The sequence below is a fragment of the Tenrec ecaudatus genome, chromosome 4 (genome assembly GCF_050624435.1).
Source record: "Tenrec ecaudatus isolate mTenEca1 chromosome 4, mTenEca1.hap1, whole genome shotgun sequence".
NCBI lineage: Eukaryota > Metazoa > Chordata > Mammalia > Afrosoricida > Tenrecidae > Tenrec > Tenrec ecaudatus.
In genome coordinates, this window is record NC_134533.1 from 170712880 (window position 1) to 170724699 (window position 11820).

Here is an 11820-nt window from a genome sequence, read left to right on the forward strand (position 1 = left end):
GGTGAAGAGGGACGCTCTCCCTCCCCCATTAATTATTTCTGGGGCTGAAGAAACGCCGACTGGTGCAACCGGTGCATATAAGGACTTGTGTGCAGGGAAGGGGATCCGCCCCCTGCCGCCCAGCGAGTGGGGGAGAGGAGCGCACGCTCGGCGTGCCCAGTCCCCCCGCTCGGCGGTCTGTGCAGGCCGCGGGGTCGGGCCACCGGCAGTCTCCACCATCCCAAACGGCCCTTCCTTCCTCCGGATCACTCGCGGCTTCCAGATTGGAAAGGTTTGCCCAAAGCAGGAAAGCTGGGAAAGGGGGGCTCCCTTTGGGCATCGCCACACCCAGGACCTGCCCCTGCCGCAATTCCCCACGGAAAGGACCGAATTGAAAGTTTGTCCCTTGGGTGCAGGATCTTGAATGCCCCAGGTAACCGTCCGAAGCCAACTCTGGTTTAAGCAGCACCACCATATTCCTTTCTAGCAGCATGCCCTTGGCTGGCCTTCTGGGAAGGATGGAGAAAGTTGAATGGCTAGTGGATAGAACGTACCTGGCAAGATGGAAACGTGAGAGTGATTTCACGTTACCCCCTTTCTCCTCCGTAAGAGGCGGATTGTTTACAGTAGTAAACATGACATCCAGTGATCATGAGTGTGAAGTCAGGTCCCCTGCGTCCCCACGCAGCCCCTCCCCTCCAGCCTTGGTCACATCAACCTAGACAGCTTGGGAGAAAACCCAGAAATTGTTCTTCCCAAGGAGCATTATTTTTGCAAGCGTTCGCCCCACCTCTGCTATCGGAAGATAGGTGACTGCTGGCCAAGTCCGCTGGAGGGGTTGCTTCCTTATTTTATGTCGTGTGAATATAAGTTTGAGGGGAAAATCCAATCTTCTGAGTGGATAAATGAAAACGCAGTACATCGGGACTGCAGACAGGAGAGTAGAGGGCTTTTAAACCGCATTTGCTGTGCGCGGCCCAGTGTGTGCATTACTGTGCCCCTATGCATTGTAAAGAACGCACCGCGAAACCTGAAAATTGCTCCAACATCTCAATGCCACAACTGTTTGAACGCGTTTGCCTGTAGACATGCTACACGTGTCACGCCCGTATCTCGTTTTCAATCAAACCACCCAGTCCAGTGTAGGAACTGGCAGTAAACTGCCACACACGGTCAAAAATGAGGCAAAGAATTATCATTTCCTATCATTTTCCTTATGTCTCCCTTCTGTATTTCCTCAACATCGCACCCACCCCCACCAACATCACCCAACCCCAACTAAACCCTTCCTCTGGATGACAGTCTAATGTAACCTCTGGCATTGACAGATCATAATTCATTCAAAATCAGGTCTATGACCAACTATTATTTTTTACTACAAACATTGAGATTAAAATAATGCTGTCCCGGAGGGTCTTGGTTCGATGCTTGAGGCTTTCTTTGAAATAGCACAAACAGATCTCCTCTTCTGGCATTAGTAAAGCTGCCAGATCACAAAGGCGTCACAATCTCTGCACTAAATTCTGCCCTTGGATTTAGATTAGGATGTTTATCGATGAGTCCTTAAAGAGAGGCAGGATGGCTCACCTGAGAGGGGGTACAGACTAGTGGGAAGCTGGGGTGCCAGCTGTAGGAAATACTATACAAGGAGACCTTACAATAGCAAAGGCACCTCCAGTTGAAGGGAAAATAGCCATACACGCAAAAACAAACTCACTGTCATCGAGTTGATTCCAACTCAGAGTGACCCTCTAGGACAGGGTAGAAAAACCCTGGGGTTCCCAGACTGTTACCCTTCAGGGGAGTCGAAAGCCTTGTCTGTCCTGCAGAGCAGCTGGGGGATTTGAACTATCGACCTTGTGGTCAGCCCCTCAATGTGTACCCACTATGCCACCAGGGCAATGAGGAGGGTGAAATTGTTAACTGTGTTACTGGAGGTGATGTAAGACTGGAGAGGACAACAGAGAGATCAGGCCGTCGCTTGTAGGCCCCACTGAAGTGCTTCACCGTGTTTACCATCTAGGTCAGGTGTCTATCAAATTTCAGTCATTCTAATACAAGTTTCATAGTTTTTCTTTCTTTTTTTTATGGGTGTGAAGGGGGACATGTCTATGAGTCCCCTGTACTGTTACTATAACAATTTGCTTTAAATTGATACGTTTTCCCCATTTAATTGCAAAAAGAAGCATAAATTGCGACTATCGATGAAAATCTTGCCAAAAAAGTAGAAAATTACAATAAATACATAAGTAAAATTGAAAATAAAGCAGCATTATCAAATTTTATAGAAAGCTATCATTGTCAGCTCCAGGCTTTTAGCCCAAGGACCTGCTTTTACTTTATTCAAGGATAAATTAGCAAATGCTGGAAAAAGCAGTCAATACATAAATTAAATTGAGATTTTATAATTTTATTTCATCTGAAGGGTTGAGATCATTGATATTACTTATGTATGGTTTTAAAGCTGGAAGAACAATGTTATGTGCTATTTATGTCTACATAACTGTGAAGTCGATTATAAAACACGTAGACTCAGACAGAAAGGGCACCGGCCAACTAGAGGAAGTGAGAAGGGAAATGAAAAGGAATGGAAAAAATAGGAAAGAAGGTTTTAACAAGAATATTTATTTAAATTTTTAAAATTAGAACATTTTAAAGAAAATATGGTAAAATATTTGTAATAGTGAAGTGTAGGTTATTAGAAATGGGTATTTCTGTTTATTTGAGAAATTTTTATCTTTTAAAAATGATGCATAAAAAAAACAAAAAAAATGATGCATAAACAAGGGAGAGACGCTCAAAGGAACCATGTTCTCCATAGTGGGACAAATGTTACTTCATAAGAAACTAAAAATCACCTAAAACTACCCTTTGGAAATGAGAAACACCCCTGTGGAGGATTTAAAACCAACCTTCCTTTCCCTTGTATTTCCACAAACCCCTAGGTATAACAGAAACTTTCCAGACCAGGACCAAAGTCACTGCCATCAAATTGATGCCGACGCACGGTGACCCCTTAGGACAGAGTACAACTGTCCCTGTGGGCTTCCTGGACTGTCTCTCGTTACAGGAATAGATTGCCTCCTCTTTCTTTCTCAGAGCAGCTGGTGGTTTCAAACTTCTGGACCACAACCCATTGCATAACCACAAGTTCTAGAAGACAAAAGATCAGCAGCAGTGCTCTGATGTTTAAGTGGACTTCTTAGCGTATATAAAGCAGACAGAATTGGATTGTCTGTGGAAATACTAACCTCAGGTGTTGGGGTTGGACTTGAATGACAGGTGGAGCAGATCCAAGCTGAGAGGCAATGGATGTAGGTGGAAAATGCATATTCATGAGGGTAAACTGCTAGGGAACCGCATTAATTCATTATCTTTTTCTTTCAAATAACTATTGATTCCTTACTCTGTGCAAGACAGAATCCTTAAGTCCCAAACATAAAGCTTTGGATAACATAAAATCCTTGCCTTTGTAGAAGCAAACAATAAACTTGCAAATAAAAAAATCGATAACTAAGATTATTTTAGATAGTGATAAGTGATATGTCAGTTTGCAGTGGCTTATGGGTTATTCTGATGCCGGAAACTATGCCACTGATGTTTTAAGTACAGGAAAAATCATCGCTAGTGGGCAGGCTTCAGTGGGGCTTCAATCTAAGCCAGTCTAGGAATAAAGGCCTTCGGATCCATTTCCAAAAATTAGCCATGCAAACCTGCAGATCACAAAAATGTATGGTCCAATCTAATGCTGGAAGATAAAACCCCTAAATTGGAAGACACTCAAAATACTGGAGGTGCAGCAATGAACTTAAGCATACCAACAACCATGACAACCGCTGGACCAGATATCAGTTCGCATTTTTGTGCACAGGTTCACTGTGCGTTAGAGCTGACTTCGTGGCAACTAACAGTCATAGCTATTATGTAGAAAAGTAAGGAGGCTATTGAGCTTCCACAGGTAGACATGTCTGTCCCCCGCCTGTACACACATTCTGTGACCACGGGTGCTTTGCCCAGAGACAGAATAATACACCAAGGAATTGTTTACAAATTTCCAGGAGAAAGTGGACCACTTCCACACAGAGGTCAACTATTTGCCTGCCCTGCCCTGCCCTGCATCATTTCCTGTCCTATCCAACTTCCTAACACAATCAACAAAGCAGCACTCAGAACTGGCACTGTAACTAGGCAAATGAGGTCTCCAGACAAAAAGATAGGCCAAGGAACCAAACTCACCGCCAATGAGTTGATTCTGACGCATAGCTACCCTAAAGGACAGGGTAAAACTGCTGCGGTGAGTTTCCAAGGCTGTACCTCTTTATGCAAGTAGAGACCTGTCTTTCTAGAGTGATGAGTGGTTTTGAATTGCTCACCTTGCAATTAGCATCCCAACCCTGAACCTCTGCACCGCCATAGCAATACATGGCAGTACTAGGTTCTGAACTCAATCGCTTCATAACCATATCGTTCCGAGTGAGGCAGAACACTTCAAACTAAGATTGGAGCGGTAACTCCGAAGACTGGATGCAGTTTTGTCCTGGGTAACAGGCGAAAGGGGAAAGCAATGAGAGAAAAACAAAATGGAAAATGAAGTTCTAACATTCATAAATCCAGAAAGAGGATGGTTGGGGGGGTAAAGAAAGTAAGCAAGATATTATATATCATCAGATTAAAAGTATATATTTAATATTGAAGTCTTCCTGCTGTAATTTAAAAGCATCAAAGATAAAAAGAAAAATTTAACCAAGACACCGACTGCAGGACATTAACATCAATGGATGCCAGTGGACAAGGGATCAATGTATTGTAAGATCATCATTTTTAACCCAGCATTCTCATTTAGGAGCAAGTTTGAAATAAGACACACTTTCCAATACATCAGGAAAACTGGTCTACAAACCTCTTCCAAGATTACTAGGAAATATATTTCCATGAAAAAAGTTCAACAATGAAGACGTGAAATACTAAAATAATAGCAATCAATAAGACGAAACAAAATGTATATGAATTGTTGAATGGAAAACTGATCTACTCTGTAACCTCCACCCAATTTTCAAAAATATATATATATATATATATATATGTAAACAAAGATAATAGTAAGCAAAGGTAGCAAATTATCAGTGTTTGTTACCTCAAAAGCCATTCTCTTTCTTCTTTGCTAACAAAACACTTGTTGAGCACCTATCTAGTGTTTAAACACTGGAACCTCTCTGACACCAGCAGCAAGGTGAATGCTAACTGGCCTAAACTCCTTCTTTCTCCTAACGGTTGTTCTAGGAATGGGCCCAGTGACCAATGAGAAGTGAATTCTGGGAGGGGTGATGTGTCTTCCTCTTTGAAAATCAAAAGTAGGCAGGAAGAAGGAGTTGAAAGCAATGACCCTGAAGGAGACCCACCCGCCTGTGCGAGCCATCTTCCCAGGTGGCTCCTAATGAACTTTGCTTCCTGGTATTAACATTCTTGTTTAGATATTTTCCACCCAAGATACTAAAATATGATGGTATGGGACTGCCAAAGCTGGGTCATAGAAGGCATTTCAACTTTTATTTTCCTCTCCAATCACGTGCTCTGAAGCAACATTTCTGCTCTCAGGGAAGTACTTGTCAGCCATGTGAGTGCGTGAAGTGGATTCTCCAGCCCCAGTCAAGCTTTCAGGTGAAAGCGGTCAATGCTGAGTCTGATTGCACCCTCATGGAAGAATGTAAGCCAGAATCGCCTAACGGGTCTGCTTCCGAAGCTTGACTCACAGAAGCTATGCGACAGTATAACTGTTCTTCATTCCAACCTCTGTTATATAGGGATAGATAAGTAACACACTGCCTTTAAACAGAATTGTTTAATAAGACAGTGGTTTTTTAATAATCTATTTTTAACTGTTACACTGGCTACAGTTCACAAATCACACATTTCAATAGTTCGATCACATTCATGAGAGCGGTGGAACCATCACACAATGAATTCCAGCACATGCTTTCTTCCTGTGCTCATGGCTGTTAGCTCCCTATTTCCAGCCAGCTCCCTGCCATGCTCTTTTGAATCTATTAATCCAGTTGTTGTCTCCGTAGGTTTACCTAATCTGGGTTTCACATACAGGAAAACACAATCAAGACAAAGTACAACAAACGGCCCAACAACAATGGCAGAAAGGCACAGAGAAAAACCTCGATCGAAAACAAAGAGGCAAATATTACAAACTGCAGTGATTATGCATTAGGTCAAGAGGGAGATCAGGAACAAGGTGTCACATTTTCACTTAAGTACAACGGCAGTAATACGTCCTACAATGTACTGTGTCTGATAACAAGGCCTTTTGCATCTCTGGTTCAGAGGCAGAGGAGATTCACAAGAAACTTTATTCACACGGGCAGCCCTGCAGGCGGGTTTTGGTCTTTCTCGGTCATTTACAGCCTTCTGCAAACTGAGTGCTCTGAATTTAAGGTCTAACGCCATTCCCTCTGGGTTTGGATTTTTATTATTTATAATTCATGGATCACACAGACTGGTGTACTTCTCTGTGGACTGAGCCAAAAATCTCACATGGATGGCTGCTTGTTTTAAGACAAGCCTCTAATACCTCAGTTTCTTATAGTTGGGCACTGTTTGGTTTCTTCCCCATATTTACTATAGCACCCATCTCTTCAGTGGTCATTTCATGGGGTAGGTACTGAGCCAGGAGCATGTCATAAGAACTAATTCTTCTTAGACGAGGACTACAACTAAGGGAGACCTCAAAGATAATATTGTCTTGAAGGATACTGTAAATTATCCCTGTTGGGCATGTAGAAGCTTTATTTTTATTACCATTAATTTAGCCAATGATAGAATTTAAAACACTACTGAGAAAAAGAAAATATACATAGTATAGAGGACCGTTTTCTTAGGCCAAAACACACGGATTGTTGATTTGTACAGATCAACAATTTAAGTGACACTATTTACACTCACAATGAAGTTGGAGATAGGGCAAAATTTCCATCAATGTTCTTTCACAAGGCAGAATTGGGCTATCCACGTCATGAAAAGACAAGTAGAGCATGAGAGCAGCACGCACCTGGTAGTCTTCAGTTGCGGCTTACTGGATGGAGGTCCGTCAGTCCCTTCCACCTCCATATCCTTGGGATAAGACTCATCCCCGCCTCTCACACTGGGGCGTTTCAGCCTGGGCCCCAAGGGAGTATCTCAGTCCCTTCACCAATGTGTTTAAGGCAGAGTCCCATTCAGCAGAATTCCAAATCGGATTCGTCTAGTGTGATCCATGAAGTGTGTTGTGCACCTGGAAAGGACGGATTAGAGACGTGATACTGAGTTTATTCTCCCATTGGGGTTTATATATTGAATGTTGAGTTTTTTTCCCCAATGACAAGCTGCACAATTCAGTTACCCCGCTGACTAAATCGTAGTCTCCTTGTCTAGGACACACATGGCGCCCACCCGGTCACCCCTTGACTTGAGTTTCTCGTAAAGTTTGCTAATCACTCTTGTACGAATGTCCCTTAATTTGGGGTAGCAGTAGGATAATGTTATATGGCAGGAACCAATGGGTCTTTTCCCTTTCTCCAAATCATGGGAAACTGACGCCGTTGAGGTGAGACCTCCCCTGTGGAAGGGGTTTTGATGACAGACAAAGAAAGGAGTGGTCTAGGCTTCGTGAGCTCTAGGCAGGCACAGTAGCTTATTGCCTGGAAAACTGGAATGAAAGATTAGAGGACTTGAAACAGAAGCCGGCCTTTGTCTTGGTGTTTATTTATAGTAGTGGGGGAGGGGGGCCTCATGCAATATTTGTTCTTTCGTGATTGACTAATTGCACACGCATGATGGTTTCCAGGCCCACCCATGCCTGGAGGTGTTTCATGGTTTCCTCACTGTTGTTTCAGGGATGCATAATTTCCATTGTGTGTATGTACCCGAGTTTATTTACCATTCTTCCACTGATGGGCATGTGGCTGTTTCCACCTTCTTGCTATTGTGAATTGTGCTGCAATGAATGCAAAGCACCTGGTTTTGTGCGCGTTCTTTCGCTTACTTCTTGGGGATCTAGACACCAGTATCGACACTGCTGGGTTGTATGAGGTTTCTATTCCCGTTGTTTTTGGTAATGCCTTATCACTTTCCACCGTGGTTGGACGTGTTTACAAGCCCACCAGCGGTGCAGAAAAGTTCCAATCGCTCCACACCCTCTCCAGCAATTTTTGTTTTCTGCTTTTTTGAATTGGGCTTTCATTGTGGGTGTAAAAGGAGGTATCTTTCATAATTTTGATTCATGTCTCTTGCACGACTAGTGATAGTGAGCATTTTTTTTCACACTGTTGGTAGCTATTCGATTGTCATTTTGGCTGAACTTTCAGTTCGTGGCTTTTGTACACTTTTTAATTGAGTCATTTGCTATTTTCTTATTGAGGTATTGTAGAATTCTGTACACTTTGGTACCTTCGTTCACTGTGACATTGCTAAAAACTTTTCCCAATCTGTGAGGTCTGATTTTAGTCTTTTGATGAGGTCTTTTAATCAGTATAAATGTTTTATTTTTAGTAGGTCTCAGTCACCTATTTTGTCTTCCACTGGGGGTGCTGCCTTTATTTTACTTAGTAGTCTGTGCATGTCTCGTAATAAGGCCTTTGTCTATTCTAGTTTTCTCATTGATGATGCTTAAAGCTCTTGGATTTGCATTTGATCTTTAATCATCGTGAGTTCTATTTTGTGCATGGGGAGACATATGGGCCCTTTTGCATTCTGCATATAGAGACCCAGTTTTTCCAATATAATTGATTGAAGAGGTTTTCTTTATCCCATTTGATAAGTTTTAGTCCGTTGTCAAAGATCAGGTGACTTTAAGTGATGCTTTTACTTCTGGATTTTCTATTCTGTTCCATTGGTGTAAATATCTATCATTGTACCAGTACCCAACGGCTTTGACTACTGTGGTGATGTCATAGGTTTTGAGGCTGGGTAGTGTGAGGCTTCCTACCTGGTTCCTGTTTTTAAGGAGTTATTTGTTTACTCTAGGTCTCTTTCTTCTCCATATGAAGTCATTCATTATTTTTTCCATTTCTTTAAAGAGAGAAGCTGGGATTTGGATTGGGATTGTGTTGTATCTATCGATTGCTTTAGGTAGGATTGATATTTTCACAATATTAACTTTGTCTTTTTCATGAGCATGGAATATCTTCTATTTATGTCGATTTTTTAAAAAGTCTTTTACTAGTGTCCTGTAGTTGTATTTTGCTTCCTTGGTTAGGTTTCTTCTTAGGAAATTCATCTTTTGGGTGGCTAATGTAAATGGTATTATTTTCTTTTTTAAAGGTCATTTTATTGGGGGTTCATACAACTCTTATCACAATCCATACATTCATCAATTGTATAAAGCACATTCGTGCATTCGTTGCCCTCATCATTCTCAAAACATTTGCTCTCCACTTAAGCCCTTGGCATCAGCTCTTCATTTTCCCCCTCCATCCCAGCTCCCCCCTCCCTCATGAACCCTTGATAATTTATAAATTATTATTTTGTCATATCTTACACTGTCCAACATCTCCCTTCACCCACTTTTCTGTTGTCTGTCCCCAGGGAGGAGGTTATATGTAGATCCTTGTAATCAGTTCCCCCTTTCTACCCCACCCTCCTTCTACCCTCCAGGTATCACCGCTCTCAGCACTGGTCCTGAAGGGATCATCCGCCCTGGATTCACTGTTTCCAGTTCCTATCTGTCTGTACCAGTGTACATCCTCTGGTCTAACTATATTGGTAAAGTAGAATTGTGATCATGATAGTTGGGAGGAAGCATTTAGGAACTAGAGGAAAGTTGTATGTTTCATAATTGCTACACTGCACCCTGACTGGCTCGTCTCCTCCCTGAAACCCTTCTGTAAGGGGATGTCCAGTTGCCTACTGATGGGCTATGGGTCCCCACTCCGCACTTCCCCTCATTCATAATGATACGACTTTTTATTCTTTGATGCCTGATTCCTGATCCCTTTGACACCTCGTGATCACACAGGCTGGTGTGCTTCTTCCATGTGGGCTTTGTTGCTTCTGAGCTAGATGGCCGCTTGTTTACCTTCAAGTCTTTAAGACCCCAGATGCTATATCTTTTGATAGTCGGGCACCATCAGCTTTCTTCACCACATTTGCTTATGCACCCATTTGTCTTCAGTATTGTTTTCTTAATGTCTTTTTTTGGAGCTCTGTTAGCTGGTATAAAGGAATCCAGTTACTTTCTACTTGTTAATTGTGTATCCTGCTACTTTTCTGAAGCTCTTCAATGTTTCCAATGATCATTTTATGAAGATTTTTGGGTTCTGTACATGTAGAATCATATAATCTGCAAATAGCGAGAGTTTCAGTTCTTCTTTGCCTAATTATATTCCTTGATTTCTTTCTTTCTTTTTGTGTAATGGTTCTGGCTAAGATTTCAGCACGATGTTGAATAAGGGTGGTGATGGGGAGTATCCTTGGAGGACTAGGATTTTCAGGGAAAATGTTTCTATTTTTTCTCACTGAGCATGAGTTTTCCAGTTTTTCCTCATTGTTTGTATATGCCCTTTATTATGATGAGGAATTGCCCTTCTATTCCTATTTTTGAGTGTTTTTTTTTCATAAATGGGTGTTGGATATTGTCAAATGCCTTTTCTGCATCTATGAGTATGGTCATAAGGTTCTTGTTCTTTGCCTTGTTATGTGGTAGACAATATTGATTGTTTTTCTAATGTTATATAATCCTTACTGCCCTGGTAGGATTCCCACTTGGTCATGGTAACTTTATTTATTTATTTATTTATATTTGGGCGTGGGGGTTGGAAATATGATTGGATTCAGTTAACCAGTTTTTTTTTGTTGTTGTTGTTGTTGAGGATTTTGATGTCTGTGTACATGAGGGATACTGGTCTGTAGTTTTCTGGCTTTGTGGGGTCTTTGCCTGGTTTTGGTATCAGGGTTATGCTTGCTTCCTAGGATGAGTCTAGGTGCATGTTGTCCTTTGCTACAGTCTGTAATAGTTCCTGGGCTTTACTTGGCTGGACATGTCTTGATGACCTCTCTACTTCTTCTTTTGTTATGTATATGTTGAGGTTTGCTACATCGATCTGCATTCATTTAGGCAGATCCTGTATTTCTAGGTATTTGTTCATTTCTTCTAGGTTATCAAACTTGCTGGAGCAGTCTTTCATGGTAGTGTAGTATAATTCTCTCCCCCCCCCCTTGGATCTGTTGTGCTCTCACCATTTCCATGACAAATACAAGACATTTGCATGGCCCTTATATCGAAGCTGCAGTCCCTTCCACATAGCCGCTGTTGTCAAAGAGCCCAGAGTGAATTTTTCCTTGACGGTCGCCATTCAGGTTGCTGTAACTGATCTGCAACATTTCAGGAAAAGACATTCCCATATCGTGTCAGCCATTGTATGGTCGGAGTGAGTCCTTTATTGGCGTGCTTTCCAAAGCCAGCAACAATGCTGTCGATGACTTGCATGTACAGTAAGCACAAAGAGGGCTGGGGAAAGTCCCTTCCCAAGACCAGGCCAGTGGTACCATCATGAAGCCATTGGCAGTGCTCTGCGTCACCGTCTTGAAGCTTAATCAGAACAGAAGATGAAGCACACAGGAAGGGCCACCTGTGTTGAAAGTTGAAATGTTTGATCCTGGTGTCCTTAAAAATATTGTGCCTGGGCTCCAACCTTAGTTACTGAGGAGAAGTCAGGTCAGGTCAGGTCATCCGGGACTATTGTGTTCTGTTCTCATCTCAGCCGTGCTGAAGATCCCAGGGTACCTGAGATTGGTGATTTCCAGTGGAGGAAAATTGTGGGTGCCCTGGGACCTGGATGTCCTTGCTTTTCCTGGCTGTTA

At 42.3% G+C, this 11820-nt stretch overlaps 1 non-coding gene across 1 annotated transcript; it reads left to right on the forward strand.

The window, feature by feature from the left end:
- The first annotated feature begins 11224 nt into the window (after nucleotides 1–11224).
- Nucleotides 11225–11357, forward strand: LOC142447602 (small nucleolar RNA SNORA16B/SNORA16A family). The gene has a single exon (XR_012784273.1). It is a non-coding gene; the product is annotated as a small nucleolar RNA SNORA16B/SNORA16A family (small nucleolar RNA).
- Nucleotides 11358–11820: the final 463 nt, after the last annotated feature.